A 14,836-nucleotide genomic window follows, 5' to 3' on the forward strand; every position below is an offset into this window, starting at 1 on the left:
GATTCCTTCACCGAAAACAATCTTGTTGAGATGAGGGGCCCAGTACACCTTTTTAGTCAGACCTGCATTTTCTCTTCCAAGCAATGCCCCATCACCAATGTCAGAAAGCCGGTGTTCCTTCGTGATATATTCCCCCTATGCTCAAGTTCCAAAAGATTGCATTGCATTTGTTTTTCTTTAAAGGAATCTGTTTGAATAGCCGAGTTCATTGTCCCTGTTCTTATCTTGGATATAAAAAGTGGTTTCGACAGTCTTGCTTCTTAGCCCGAAATAGATGACTTTACCCCAGCGTCACCTCATATCAAATCTGTTATTACAGTTTCGTCGACCATGGTTGCCTTGTGTGTTTGTTTTTTTGTTGTTGCAGGAATAGTCAAAGTTTAAAGAACGACCTCGTACTTGCATTAGAAATGTTTGCTTGTTTTGCATGTTTCGTTTTTGTTGTTGCTGCTTTCCTTTAAGTTTTTGTTTTTTGTTTTGGGGGCGTGGAGGTTCCATGGTAAGTGATCTCAATCCCTCGCTTTCTCCCACAATGAAAACGTCCTGCGCTATTGCACATACTTGAGAGCCCACTGCAAAACTCTGGTTTTTATTTTGTAAAGCACGGTTTACTGCAGTACTAGCAGCTCCTGTATATTCGTTTGCTGAGCTAGTAGCATTTGCTCCCTGAAGGCTCAAGCTTGTGCAGTTTAGCTTAGCCAAGATCAAGTCCAGTAATGGAGAATGCGTTTTGGAGTCATGCTGCAAACTTTCAAATAAGGACAGTAAGGCACTCAGCACTTGGTTCGTCTCCAATAGTTTGGGTTCTGTGGCCCCTGATACAGTCTGATCTATTTGATTAATCATGCTGGATACGCGTTTGTGCTGGGCTGGTGCCGGATTAGAAGACCATGATGTAATAGAAGAATCGGAGTCCGTTTCTGCAGCTTCTGAGAACATTGGCAGGGTATTTTTTTAAAAACTTTATTTAACGATTGTGGTACACAACAATGCAACAACACGACATTCCATACATGTCCATATCATAAACGTTCGATTCAGTCTCTTAATATAATGTGCAGCATTACAGAATAGGTGTATTACTAGGCCCTGCCGGGCTACTGCTGGTCGAGTCCATTTCACATAGATATACCCTGAACGGGGCCCAGATGTCCTTTGGTATACATGGGCTCGGGAGTGCCATAACATAGTGTTCCTCGCATCCATTAACATACATCGGCTCCTTAAGAAAATGGTTTACTTGTGGTGCCTGTGTACTCTTCCATTTCTGCAGAATGCACTTTTTGGCCACTGCGCATGCAATGTTAAAGATCCTTCTGATCACCTCAGATCTCTTCCCTATATCCCCAAACAGGTATTTTAATGGTGTGAGGTCTGCCGGTATCTGCGTAACTTCTTCCATGATTGTCGCCACCTCCCCCCAGAATATACATATGTGTGGACAGCTCCAATACATGTGAACCAAGTCAGCCTGATCAGCCCCGCATTTCTGACAACTGCCAGGACTGTTTCGTGTGAATTTCGCAACTTTTTGGGGAGTATAGTGTAACTTATTCAACAACTTAAATTGAATCAGCCGGAGGCCCACATTCATGGATACCCTCTTGGTCAGTTCACAGTATCTCTCCCAGGATCTGTCAGTAATGGTAGCACCCAGATCCGATTCCCAGGAGGCCCTTATCATGTTTACCGTTGAAGTGTTGGCTTGTACAGTCGTGTAAAGTCCTGAGACACTGGTGCCCAACCGGGTGGACAGAACGACCAGGCACAGGTGTGGTGGGGGCTCATCAGGGAACAGTGGCCATCTAGCCTTAAACGCCCTTCTCATTCTGTGATATTGTAATACCATCAACTGGTCTCTACCCATCCCTGTTTTGAATTCTTCCAGTGTTATAAATTTGCCATTAGGGAATATGTCCTTTATTTTAAATTCTCCCTCCGGATCCCATGTCTTTTGCACATCTGGATCGTATGTGGGTGCTATACCGGGGAAGTTTCAGAACGGGGCCTCTGAGTAGTATGGCGTCTCCAGCCCGAGCCTACGGTAGATCTTGGACCATGCGTGCACTGTTGTACTTACAGGGTCGAATAGGCACTCATCCTTGTGTTTTTCTTTAAAGATAACAGACCTCAAGTCGGTTGGGTGTGCTGCGTGTTTCTCTAGGCAGATGTGGGGTGAGGTATCCTGCTCATCATACCAGTGTTTAACAAACTGGGCCTGTGCCACTATGTAATATAATTCAAAGTCTGGGGCTGCTATGCCACCTTTGTTATAGGGTTCCACCATCTTTTCCCACTTCATTCTGGCTCCCAACCCCCACACCAGACAAACTCTACGGCCATGGACCTAAGATTATTGAAAAACCGCCTACCAGGCCATATCGGGACATTAGTAAATATGTATAATAGCTTGGGGAGAATAACCATTTTTAATACAGCAATCCGGCCGTTAAGTGAAATGGGAAGTTTGGCCCAGAAGCGGAGTTTAGTAGAAATCGTGTCCAATAGGGAGTCATGGTTGTTCGCAAGTAGGTATGCTTTGTCTCCCGACACAATAACACCTAGGTATCTTATCTTAACAGGGGACCATTGCAGGCCGTGTGTGTTGTTTGGACATCTAGTGGCAGGGGTTAAGGGAAAGATTTCAGATTTGGAGCGGTTGGTTTTGTATCCCAATTATTGTGCAAACTCATGCACAGTCCCCATTGCTGGCCCCAGGTGTGTGTCTGGTTCTCAGATGTATAGTAGAGCGTCATCTGCATATAGAGATATTGATTGGGTCAGGCCCGACATCCATATGCCCCTCTGACCTTGGTGTTCCCTAATTGCTGCTGCAACTGGTTCCATAGTAAGGGCGAACAGTATTGGGGAGAACGGGCAACCCTGTCTCGTTACCTTCCCAGCTCAAACCATTCAGACATGGTGCCATTAGTCAGTGCCCTAGCCCCGGGGTTAGTATATAATAACTTAACGCATTTTAGGAAGTATGGGCCTAGTCCAAATCTCTCGAGCATCATGAACAAGTATGTCCATGACACCGAATCAAACGCCTTTTCGGCATCTAGAGATACGGCCACCGCCTGGGCTTCTGGCTTAATCTGGGCCATGATACCAAACAACCTGCGGAGATTCAGTGCCGTTGATCTGGTGGGGATAAACCCGCATTGGTCCGGATGCACCAGCACAGGCATGTTAGGTAGGAGTCTTGTGGCCAAGATCTTTGCAAATACCCTGGCGTCACAGTTTATAAGGGATAGGGGCCGGTATGAGGACATCTCATTCGACGGGCGCCTGGGCTTGAGGAGCACTGTTATTATAGCCTCTCTCATGGATGCAGGAAGTGTCCCTTCCATGGCCTCCTCCCACACGGACAAAAGCACCGGGGCCTGCTCCTCGTGGAGTTCCTTGTATAACTCAGCCCCCAGTCCGTCTGAGCCGGGTGCCTTTCCGTTAGCTAGTGATTTTATCGCTTCCTTTATCTCATCAACTGTTAGGGGCTGTTCTAGCAACAGTCTATGCTCTGTTGACAATGTCGGGAGCGTGATGCTGTCTAAGTATTCCCCAATCTCTTGGGGTGTTTTCAGGTCATGGTTGGCATACAGGTCTGTGTAGAATCGGGCGAATTCTCTATTTATGTCTTCCTCACTTGTGTTTACCGTACCGTCCCCCGCAACTATACTGGAAATGGTGGTATAGTGTCTCTCGGCCTTCAACAAGTTGGCTAGAGTGTGACCAGCCCTGTTCCCCTCTCCGTACCGGCGTGCTCCGACTGGGGTTGCCATATACAGCAGCTCCCTAGTGGCCAGTCTACTGAATTCCTGCAGGTTACCATTGATGTCCGCCAGGATGCTGTCATCATGTGCGGCTGTATATCACGTCTCCAACTCACCCAACCGCTTCTCTACTTCCGCCAGTTCCATCCCGACGGCCCTCAACAGCCCCGTGGACTTGAAGATCAGAATCCCCCTCACCCAAATCTTAAACGTCTCCCATAAGGTTGCATGTCTATTTACTGAGTCTTTATTTGTTTCAAGGAAAAGCTCCACCTCTATCTGTAGTGCCTCTGCCACTGTAGGATCCCTAAGAATATCGGGTGGCATTCTCCATCTTCTGACCAGGGGTTTTACATTTCCCAGTGTCATATCTAGAAGGATAGGGGAGTGATCCGATAGGGTACGGGGGAGTATTTCACTATTTTCTATTTGGTTCATAAGAGATGCGGACACCAACCAGTAGTCTATGCGAGACTCGATGTCATGCACTGAGGAGTAAAAAGAATACTGCCTTTTATGGGGGTGTAGTGTTCTCCAGGCGTCCTCTAGTGTTAGTTGCAACAGGATTTGCTGTAGGATAACATCAGTTTTGGTGGGGTTTCTGTGTTTGGAGGTGGAGCGGTCTAGGGTGGTATCCAAGATGGTGTTGAAATCCCCATAATATTTGCTCGCTACCAGAGAAGCCTATCTCTTGCATTACATTTGTATAGAAGTCAGGATCGTCCACATTTGGACCATATGTGTTTGCCAATATCAATTTTTCCCTGGTGATGCTTCCCCACACTATCACGTAGCGACCAAAAGGGTCTATTTTGCTTTTCTGAAATTGAAACCCAACAGAGGGGTGGATCAGGACGAGTACTCCTCTTGCCTGCGAAGAGTATTCAGTATAGTATCTATGCTGACCCCACCCCTTCAAGAACTCGGTGTTGACTTTCTGGAGTGCATGAGTTTCTTGCAACAGGACTATCTGGGGATGGTGCCAATTGACATAGGTCCCCACCTTGTTTAACTTGGCCCGGTTGTTCAGCCCACGGACGTTCCATGTGAGAAGTTTTAGTCTCAGCCCTCGGGCCGTCACATTAGGATTAGCCATATATGTATACCCTTGTCATGTCTTTAATCTTACTGTTACTCAGGAGAGTTCCATGTGCTGCACTGTTACCACCATTTTTTACTTGTAGGCCTCCTCCAACTGAGTCCCAACACCTCAACACCCCACAGTCATTCCCACATTGCTCAACGGAGCTAAACACCCTGCAAAACTTTAATCCCCCACCCACATCTACCCCAACTTGACGATGCTGCCCAGCAATTAACATTCCCCTAAACTGGTGGAGCTTTCCTGAGGGTCACTGGTTGCAACCATCTGGCTTGCTCTCGACGGAGGCTCACAGCTCAGTTAATCATAAGTCTTCGTTCAGTCCGTCCATGTTACAGAGTTTCCCATTGTCCTCTGGCGATAGGTAGCTGATTATCACTCTCCCTTTCAATCTGTGGGGTCTCGCCTCTCATCTCTCAGTTGTGGTCTCGCATTTTGGTCCACCGCTCGCTCTCCAGGGGGCAACGGGATGGAAGCTTCCACATATGTCATGGCATCTGTGGGATTCTCGAAGAAGTGAGCTCTTCCCCCATGTTGTATTCTCATCTTCGCCGGGAAGATAAGGGCATAGGGTACATTGCACATTCGCAGCTGCCTTTTCACCCCTTCATAGGATCTCCCTTGTGTTTGCACAGTAGCTGAGAAGTCGGGGTATATGTGGATTCTGTTTTGGTCATGATGCAAAGTTCCTTTTTCCCTCGACAGTCGAAGTATAGTGTCCCTGTCCCTATAATTAAGGAGCCGTGCAATGATGGTGCGAGGGGGAGCTCCTGGTTTTGGGTGGGTGCGGTGCTAGGGTGCGGTGGGCCCTTTCAATCAGAAAATGTTCCGAGAAGGAGTTGGCACCTAGGATGTCCTTCAACAGATTTTCCACTTGTTTTTCCATGGATCCTTTGCCAAAGTTCTCCGACACCCCAACAATCCGGATGTTGTTCCTCCGGGATCTCGATTCGAGATCCTTGCACTTGGTTTGAGTTTTGTGCAATTCCGTTCGGATGTGGGCTATGTCACGACTGTGTTGTGATATAGTATCCTCGCTTGCGCTTATCCTGCTTTCCGCCTCCGTAATACGTGCGCTCTCTTTTTCCACTCGTGCTTTCAGGGATCCGATCGTCGCCACTATATCATCTAGTTTTACATTCACTGCCATGAATCCACTTTGCACCAACGTTGCTAGACGATCTATCGGGTCATTCTCCTGTCCATAAGGTGTCGGTGGTACCCCCCCACCCCCCATGTGGTTGTGAACTGGTGAAGGTATCCATCGGGCCGATTCCCCCCCCCCCCTTGCCCCCGTCTTCTCGTTGCGGCCCATGTGTTGTGGCTTACAGTAGGAGGTGGACTGTGTTCTCCCACGTATTATCGCGCAATTCACTGCAGTATGTCTCAAAATGGGGGGGGGGCGGGATGTTTCCTTATACGTCCGCTCCTAGCTCATGGTACGTTGTATATATATCAGGAGCGATTTTGGCAGTTCTGTGTTTGCGGGGTCCTCTCCCGGCTACTCTCTGGGCCTATCTGCGTGAGAGCCTCGGTAGAGCGTCCGGCGGCGCACCCGGGGCAATAAAGGGTGATCCGCGGGGGCTGCCCGGCAGTGCCCGCGTGGTCTGGGGCTTCGCAGTTGCGGGCGGTTATTCCGCACCTAGGGATTAATGCTCATCTTCCCCCTGTAGTCACATAAATTCAGCCAAGTGGGCCTCCCAGATGTGCCCGCGTTGTGTAGGATGCTGCAGGGTTGCGGGTGGCCACCTCGCGTCCGAGGATCAGTGTTTATGTCCCCCTTAGTCGCTGTGGTGCGGCCTAGTAGGCTGTCTGGGACAGCAGCTGCAGAGCGCAATGTGGGCCCCCCCCTCGGCGTTTACCACCGTGGGCCGTGCATGAGGATAGTCCGCCTCACGGGCATCGAACATAGGGCTTCGGCCCCAGCCCGAAGTCACTTACTTGATGTGGGGGGGTTCCTTCCCCGCGTGTCCCCGGCTCCGGTCCGCACTCTCAAGGAAGGTCGCGGGCATAGCCGCGCGGAGCCACGGCCCGGAGGCAGGGCCGTGCAGCCCACACAGCGCCCCCGCCGCGTCCACCGGCGGGGGCAGCACACAGCCTCCGGGTCCTCTTCCCCGCTCCGCCCTCCTCCTGCCACCTTTCACGGGGTGCGAGGAGCGTTTGTTGGCGCCGCTGCAGTCATCTCTGGGCGGGGTGGCCACTCGGTCCTTTTCTTGGCCTCAGGAAGTTGCAGGCCGCATGGCGCCCCTCCCCCGGCTCGGCCCGCAGCCTACGTGTCCATGGAGCCTCCAGGCGGCTACCCGGACGCCTCTCAGCCGCCGAGAGCACCGGAGGCAATATCTCGCCAGCGCAGCCACGGTTTTTCACTGTTTTTTTTTCAGGTTGTGCCTTTCGTTTTCTGCCACCGGATTCCAGCTTCTTGTTGGGTCTGGGACGGTTCCGAGAGGATTTATTTCATATCAGGATTGTTTCCGAACTGGAGCTCTCCCTCTAGGTGTCCATATTTGATGTGCGCAACAGCGCCCCCCCTGGCCGGGTATTTAAGGAAAAGTACCCGGCTCCTCGTCCAATACCTCTGACACTGCAATTAATTCACAATCCGAGATTAAGTGAATTTGAGATGGTACAGAGGAATTCACTTCACTTAATTCCCTCCTGAGATCCGAGGAACTTGGTTGCTGCAAGTCTATTACCGTTCTCTTTTGAATTTGCGTCAATGCGGCCTCTAACAACACAGCCAAACTCTTTAAAATCTGCAAGGAGCTGGCCAATCCAACTGCAGTCTCCACCTCTCCTGTCTCCTCACAGGCCCTCTGCGCGGCACTGGCTTCTCACTTCACAACTAAAACTTTGGGCATCCTGTCCTCACTTTCCTCTTCCTCTCCCTCTCCCTCTACCAAGCCCCCCTTGGCCACCTCTCCCTCTCCTCTTTCCTCCTTTTCTCTCTCGACACCAAACAATGTTTCAAGACAAGTCCGATCCATGAAAGTTATGTCTAAACAGGTGCTGCCCTACTTTTCCAGAACCATCAAGGACCACATTGACACCCTCGCTCCAGCCTTGGCCGATTTCTGCAATCACTCTTTCCCCACTGGATCATTCCCCTCTAACCTCAAGCACTCCCTTGTGCACCCCTTCCTAAAAAATCCTTCTGCCGATCCTACCTGTCTGGAAAACTATTGCCAGATTTCAATCACTTCTTTCCTGGGCAAACTTCTGCCAAAGTTGGCCATCTTCCAGGTTCCTCTCCACACTGAATCTGTTGGTTGCCTCCCCGACTATCAGTCTGGCTTCAGAGAAGTCAGTGGCACGGAAACTGCTCTCCTGGACACTTAGGAAGATCTGTTCTCTAATCTTGACTCTAGCTCTTCTTCTGGCCTCATCCTCCTTGACCTTTCTTCTGCTTTTGACACTGTCAATCACTCCACCCTGATCAATAGACTTTGTGAGAACCTGGGCATCACGGATCAGGCTCTGGCATGGCTGACCTCCTTCCTCTTGGACCGACCCTCCCAGGTCCAACTTGGGTCCTGCCTCTCCAGCATCACTCTCTCTATATGCGGTGGCCCTCTGGCACTATTTTCTCACCCTGGCTCTTCAATGTCTATCTGGCCGCTTTGGCCCACCTGATCTTCACCTTCTCCTCCAACTTTCAATGTTATGTGGATGACACTCAGCTCTCCTTCAGGCTTCCCTCAGCCACCTCTCCTTCCTTGCTCATTCCTGACTGTCTATCCGCGATTCAGGATTGGTGCTCTTCCAACGATCTCTGCCTTAATGCCAGTAAGACAGAAATCCTTCTCATTGGGATGCCTGCTCCCGCTTTCCCTCTCTCACTCTGGCCACCCCCCTTTGGCCCTCTACCCTAGCCTTCCTGTGAGGCAAAAAAACTTGGTGCCATCTTCGACTCCACTGTCTCCTTCTATCCTCACATCACGGACCTTGCCAAGAAGGCCCACTTCCAGCTGCACCTCGACATGGGTATTCTACCTTTTCTCACTTTCCCCGAGAGGCTCACTGTCTCCAGAGCTCTGGTTCTCTCCCGGCTGGACTACTGCAACAGCCTCTTTTCTATCTGCCTGCCTCTACTCTGCGCCCTCCGCAACTAATCTAGAACAGGACTGCAAAATGTATCCTTTGCCTCAAGCGCAGGGACTGCATCTCTGCAGCACGGAAATCTCTCCACTGGCTTCCGGTGGCTGCAATGATCAAGTTCACAAGGCTTTCTGGGGCTGGGGGCTGCACTTCATCCAACTCTCTCTGCCTAAATAACTTCCTTCTCAAGCCCTTTGCTTAGCTACCTCCAACCTGCTAAGAGTCAGGCGCTTCTCCAGAGAGAGAGTGAGGGGTAGATCTCGCTCTTCTGCAGGTGCCTCCCTCTGGACCGGCTTCTCCACCCCTCTCAGACTTCAGCCAGACCACCTGAAGTTCCAGAAGCAGCTCAAGCTCCTCTTTTTCTCCTCTGCCTTGTCTCTCTCACTCCCCTGCTAACCTTCCTGTCTGATGCACCAACTGGTTGCTTGATACTCTCAAGAGTCTCACTGGGTACCAGGCTCCTCTACGACCAGTCGTCCTTGCACTACCGCCTGGCCTACTGCGCACTTAGGGGCTGTAATCTGTAACCTCAACAGCCCCCCTGCCGACTTGCACTTACCAAAAGCCGCACTGCCCCGGTCGCACTTACCCAGAGCCTTACTGGCACCGACCGCACTTCCCCCTACCCTCTCCTTTGCACTTCCCTGCTCCCTTCCCCCTGCCCCTCTCATTGTTGCACTTGCTTGATCTGAATGTCACAAGGCCTAGTAAGATTGTTTGTCTTGTCTTCCGTCTGTCTTCCCTCCCTTATCTTGTGACACCTAGAAAGACTTGTGTACAGGCGCGTTATAAATGCAGTATCATATCATATCATATGATCTGCAGTAAAATATGAGGCAACTGATTTTGGTGTCATGAGGTTAACTCTAGTAACAGTCGCTGGGGCCTCTTGGCTCTTTGGGTTGCCAATATGCTCCGGGCAGTGTCCTGCTCTGTAAGTCTCAAATCTGCGATGGGAGACGATGGAAATTGGGTTTCTAGGATCAAAGACATGGCTGCAGAGGGGTCCAGCTGCAAAGTCACCATCATCCCTCCAGCCGCGCTACGCAGATGGTAGATAGACATTTTATTGTTGCTACTTTTTCCTCCAATTTTATTTGGAAATTAGGTGATTGAGCTCTTTAAATAAATTAATTATTTCAAAAGCTAAAAAAACAGGACTCACAAAAACAGTTTAGTTATACTTGTAAAATTAATAGAATTTCCAAAAAGGAAACGTGGTGGGTGTATACAATGACAGGAGCACCCACCCGCTCACGGCCTCAAGGCACCAAGGCACACTAACCGACGAGCGCGCTGAAGCACGACAGGGATGATTAGATTTGGTCGAATCAGGTGTGGAAACAAGGCGCAGAGCACAGATCCACTGATCTGCGTACTAACAGCAAAGTGTAGCGCATCACAGAAAAATTGATACTATTCGTTGAAACTCTATCCAAGCCGCAGAGTAATCCAATAGCTATTCTCACAATGAGGGCCTCTCTAAGCAGCATTCACTGGCACCAAGGTACCCTTCAGACACACTCACCGACGCATATGTATACAGAGAGGGACTACGCCTTTGAATCTATATAGTTCTTACACTATGCTTAGGCGAACAGAGTCAGGACATAGTAAACTTCTCTGAAAGGACACAGTATACTCATCAGTATCCTGTCAACTAACACTCAATTTCATAAGACTTTAAAATCACTGCACAGGAATGGCATTTTGGCTTCTGGCCAGAACTCGTTTGGCAGGGCTCATGCAGTAGTTTTGAAGATGTATGAAGCGTTTGTATAATGCCTACAGATTGGAGGTTCCCTTTCACTTTAGGTGGTGCATGCATCAAAAATAAATGAAGAAAATAATTTTGCCTTGGAACAAACCATGATTACTGCAGAAATATTATACATATGTTTAAAGAGGCGCAATCTGGAATGACTTGGAGAACCCCTTACTAATCTGAACAGTAAGAAAAACCAATATGCCAATGACAATAAACTATTCCAAAAGGTCAATTGTGTCAACAAAATCCATCTCTCCTCGAAGCACCTACTTGAAACTGAAAGCTGGGAAAATAGAATTTACCCTACTCTGATGTTCTATCAAGCAGGGTCAAATCCAGAACAGACTGATGGTAATTAAACTTAATGGCTTCCCTCACCAGGTAACATCCATCGATAAATCCCTCAGCTTCATCATCTACAGTGACATTTCATTCAGGAGCAAAATCACCAATATACCACAGAGAGACGGCTTTCTCACCTTTGGAAAATCAAGACATTCATCCTTCTGACAGAACCGTTGTTCCAGTTCTGTTCCTTGTCCACTTGAGCAGGGGTAACACTCTCATTGCCAGAGTGCCCCCGTTCTCCTATGAATCTGGGGAATTCATCACTTCTTCCCTATGGGGAATCCACCCTCTTTAAGGCTAGGGAGATGAGCCTGCAAAGGCTCACATCCCTAGGGGTTTGGTAAAACGGGACCTCACTCGGAGTGACTCCCCTTTTAGGGGACACAAATTCCTATACCCAAAGGGAACTCTCTATTCACAAGGTATTAGCTACCTACATGGGAGCATGACATACTGACAATACATCTATCTGTTTGGTTCAAGGTAATACTGACAATACATCTGGGTGTTTACCTAAAGGTAATGCTGACAATACATCAATGTGGTTGACTCAAGGTAATGCTGATCTTTCCACATGCTTCAAACTGTGATGTACAATACGCCCCTTCTGAATATCAGAGCAAGAATAAAAGGCCAACAACCCTCGAATGGAGGAGGAGAAACCCAACGCTGAGGCGAGCCTCAGATGTGAGAACGTCGGCATGGGCCAGAGGATAGCTCAGGGGCAACAAGTTTGTTTTGGAAGCAGGACAATTCCAGAGAAGCATAGGTTTGAATCCCAGTCCCGCGCTTAGAGACTGGTCTCCGGTATTGAGCGTGTTATAAAAGATAATTAATTAAAGGAGAGGAGCCATGCAGACCAGTAGAGCCGGCAGCGGCACAGAAGGAGTTGGACGCCAGGGAGAGACACTGCATGCCAAATGAGGAAGCACGCAAGGCCAGAGAGGCAGAGGCAGCATGGAGTAAACCGGCTCTAGATGCGCAACCACATACAGGATGTGGTGGGCCCAAGGCCTACAAACAGATGTTGAGTCCAGGGACGAAGGGAGGACAGAGAGAGAGAGAGAGAGAGAGAAAGAGAGAGAATCAAGATGTGCGGAACACGAATACCGCTAGCCTCCAGAGCAGCAAGCCGTGGAGCCCGCAGCCTTTGCTTACGAGACTGACCCTAGCTAGAGCAAGCAAGCAACACAGCAGCTACACGGGTTGCCCAGGTCGGAGGGAGAAGAGAGAATGAGCAGGGAAGAGGGAAGGACTACACTGGCCCCATCCAAGGGTCACAGGGACCTAAGAGAAGCGAGAGAGTGATACAAGGAAAAGGATTACGGGAGCCCAAGAAACCAGAGCACATAAACGTCGAGAAGGGTCACAGGGATCCAAGAAAACTACGAGAACCAGAAGGGATTCTCTGGCGGTGACCTTCTCCCATGTGGCCAGGGGACGCCAGCCGCTACCTGATCCTGACCCTGGGGGCGGCTCTATGAGGATGCATCATATGGGAAGATGCAACTACCAGGGAGATGTCATGGCTTCATTGGATGAGGGGCGGTAGCCCCCATTTGCCCACAAGGAAACCCTGATACCCAATACCCTAATGGCCTGTTGTCATGTCTCTGCTCCCCCCCCGCCCTCTTTAGGGAAAAAAATAAACTTTATCCCAAGACCCATTAGGCCAAACTCCCATCTATGACCTGAAGGATAAAAGCTCCAAGAATACCTTTTTTAGTTCTAATTTCCCTTCAAGAAGAACTAATCTTTCATATGGAATCATTGAGAGAAACTCTCCAAATACTATGCATCATGTGACATCAATAGACTCCAATCCCCACAACGACCTAAGTAATGAGACGAGGAGGATGAAGGAATTGATGCAGAGAAACGAGTGCCTCAAGCTCACTCATCGTGCTAGTAGTGGTGCAAGCAACTATGCGCGGGACATTTAAAAATGGCAACCAAACTGCAAGGAGCAGCTCAGGAAAAGACATCAGCTTGGACGCTAGAAACACAAGCCGGTGTGGCGGAGCAGAGGAGCTCACCAGCAGAGAAGGAAAGAAATGTTGCACAAACAGAAAGTGTTGTGGAGCCGCCAGGAGTCGCAAGAGGATTCCTGGGCACTCGGCCGCTTGAAGAGCAACGTTGTCCTTACCAAGACCTAAAGGGAAGCAATCGGTAGAGGAATGCCTCATAAGCTCAAACGGAACCAAATACAATGTGAAGAGCTGGTGAGTGAGCCCAAGGAAGGTGGGGACCCCAGAATGAATAAGAAGATTGCTTGCATGTCAAAAGGGCAGAGTGCATATCTAAACCCCAATAACATACGAGTGTATGGATTGCAGAAGTGGGGGAAGCTTAAACAAACATTGAAATAGATAGATATACCAAGCCAAAGAAGGTATATGTGATTTTGAAAGTAAAGTGATAAAAGAAGTTGGAAGTGCATAAAGAGAACTGGCAGGGCAGTATAACGGGCAAATTGCAAACCTACAAGAAGTGTCAAGAAAAGACAGTGGGCCTCATCACGACTTTGGCAGTAACCCTTAAATCCGGCGGTAGCGCTATTACCGCCGGATTTAAGGGTCTGCCAAATCAGGACTTCAGCGGATTTCGCCCCAGCTGTGAGCTGGGAGGAAATCCGCCGAAAATTTGCGCTATTACCGCCGGCGGTAAGAGTGCAAATTTTCCCCATTGAGCCCAATGGGGATTTACTTTACCGCCGAACTCGTGATCCGGCGCTATTAGCGTCGGGAGTTCGGCGGTAGGGCTAATACCACCGGCGGTAATACCGCCGGCGTTACTGCCCAAGTCGTGATGAGGCCCAGTATGTTGAACAAAGAAGGAACTTGTCTTAAAGAAAGACTTACAAGACTAAAGAGCTTTTTACCCAACAGGATTGTTGTGGGCCAAGACTAAAGACATTTTCAAATCATTGTCATATCATTTAAGAATCCAGGGGAAGGAAATTACCCTCTGGAACCAAGGTCTTTTCATCTTGGAAAACATGTACGTTGGAGCTATTCTCTTTTTTATTTATGAACACCATTTGCCAAAACTAGGTCAAAGACATTTCCCTTTTCACTTGTTATTTTGTTTGTAGTGGGAGGGTCAGGGTAGAATGTTTGGACACAAGGACGGGTTTTGGTTTCTGACATCCTGACAGAGACAGATCCTTAGCTTTGGTTTGGGTAGGGAAGCTTCTCTTTAGAGCAGGGTCAGGGAGGCCTTTCTCCAACCCGTTTAAGTTAATAAAAGTCTTTAACCAAATACATGACATCTTTGTGCATCCTGATGAAAGCTCAGTGACAGAAGCAGCCATCTTTGAGGAGCCAGTGAAACTGTTTGATTTGGGGGGAAGAGTTGCTGAATGTCGTTTATAACAGTTTGTTGTGTTTGAGTGCTGTATGGTATATTGGTATCATACAATTTTGTGCTGCATTAAATTGCTATTTTCTTGATTGGCCACAATGGGTTAGCATGCATACCATTGCTCATAGACACAGCAAAAAGACATCCATTCTCCGGACACGATAAATGTTTTTTTACTAGTGCTATCAGAGTTTTTCTATGCGTCGTTCAAACAATAGTTTGCACACTTCTTTTGACCTGTAGAAGTAATTATTACATATTTAGTGTCAATATAAGTAATTATCATGACATAATAAAGGGAGTAGCAGCAGAGTAGCAGTCTTTGGCACCCTACTGCACCATACTACTGTTGGAAGTGTGTTTGGAGGTCTTTGTTACGTGTTTACT

At 48.7% G+C, this 14,836-nt stretch overlaps 1 protein-coding gene across 3 annotated transcripts in view; it reads right to left on the bottom strand.

Annotated features, from left to right (window-relative positions):
• HDHD2 (haloacid dehalogenase like hydrolase domain containing 2) overlaps positions 1 to 14,836 on the bottom strand; it is a 274,118-nt gene that overhangs the window by 205,691 nt on the left and 53,591 nt on the right. The window lies entirely within an intron of this gene.

Source organism: Ambystoma mexicanum, chromosome 6p (genome assembly GCF_040938575.1).
Source record: "Ambystoma mexicanum isolate Mex_15411 chromosome 6p, UKY_AmexF1_1, whole genome shotgun sequence".
Lineage (NCBI taxonomy): Eukaryota > Metazoa > Chordata > Amphibia > Caudata > Ambystomatidae > Ambystoma > Ambystoma mexicanum.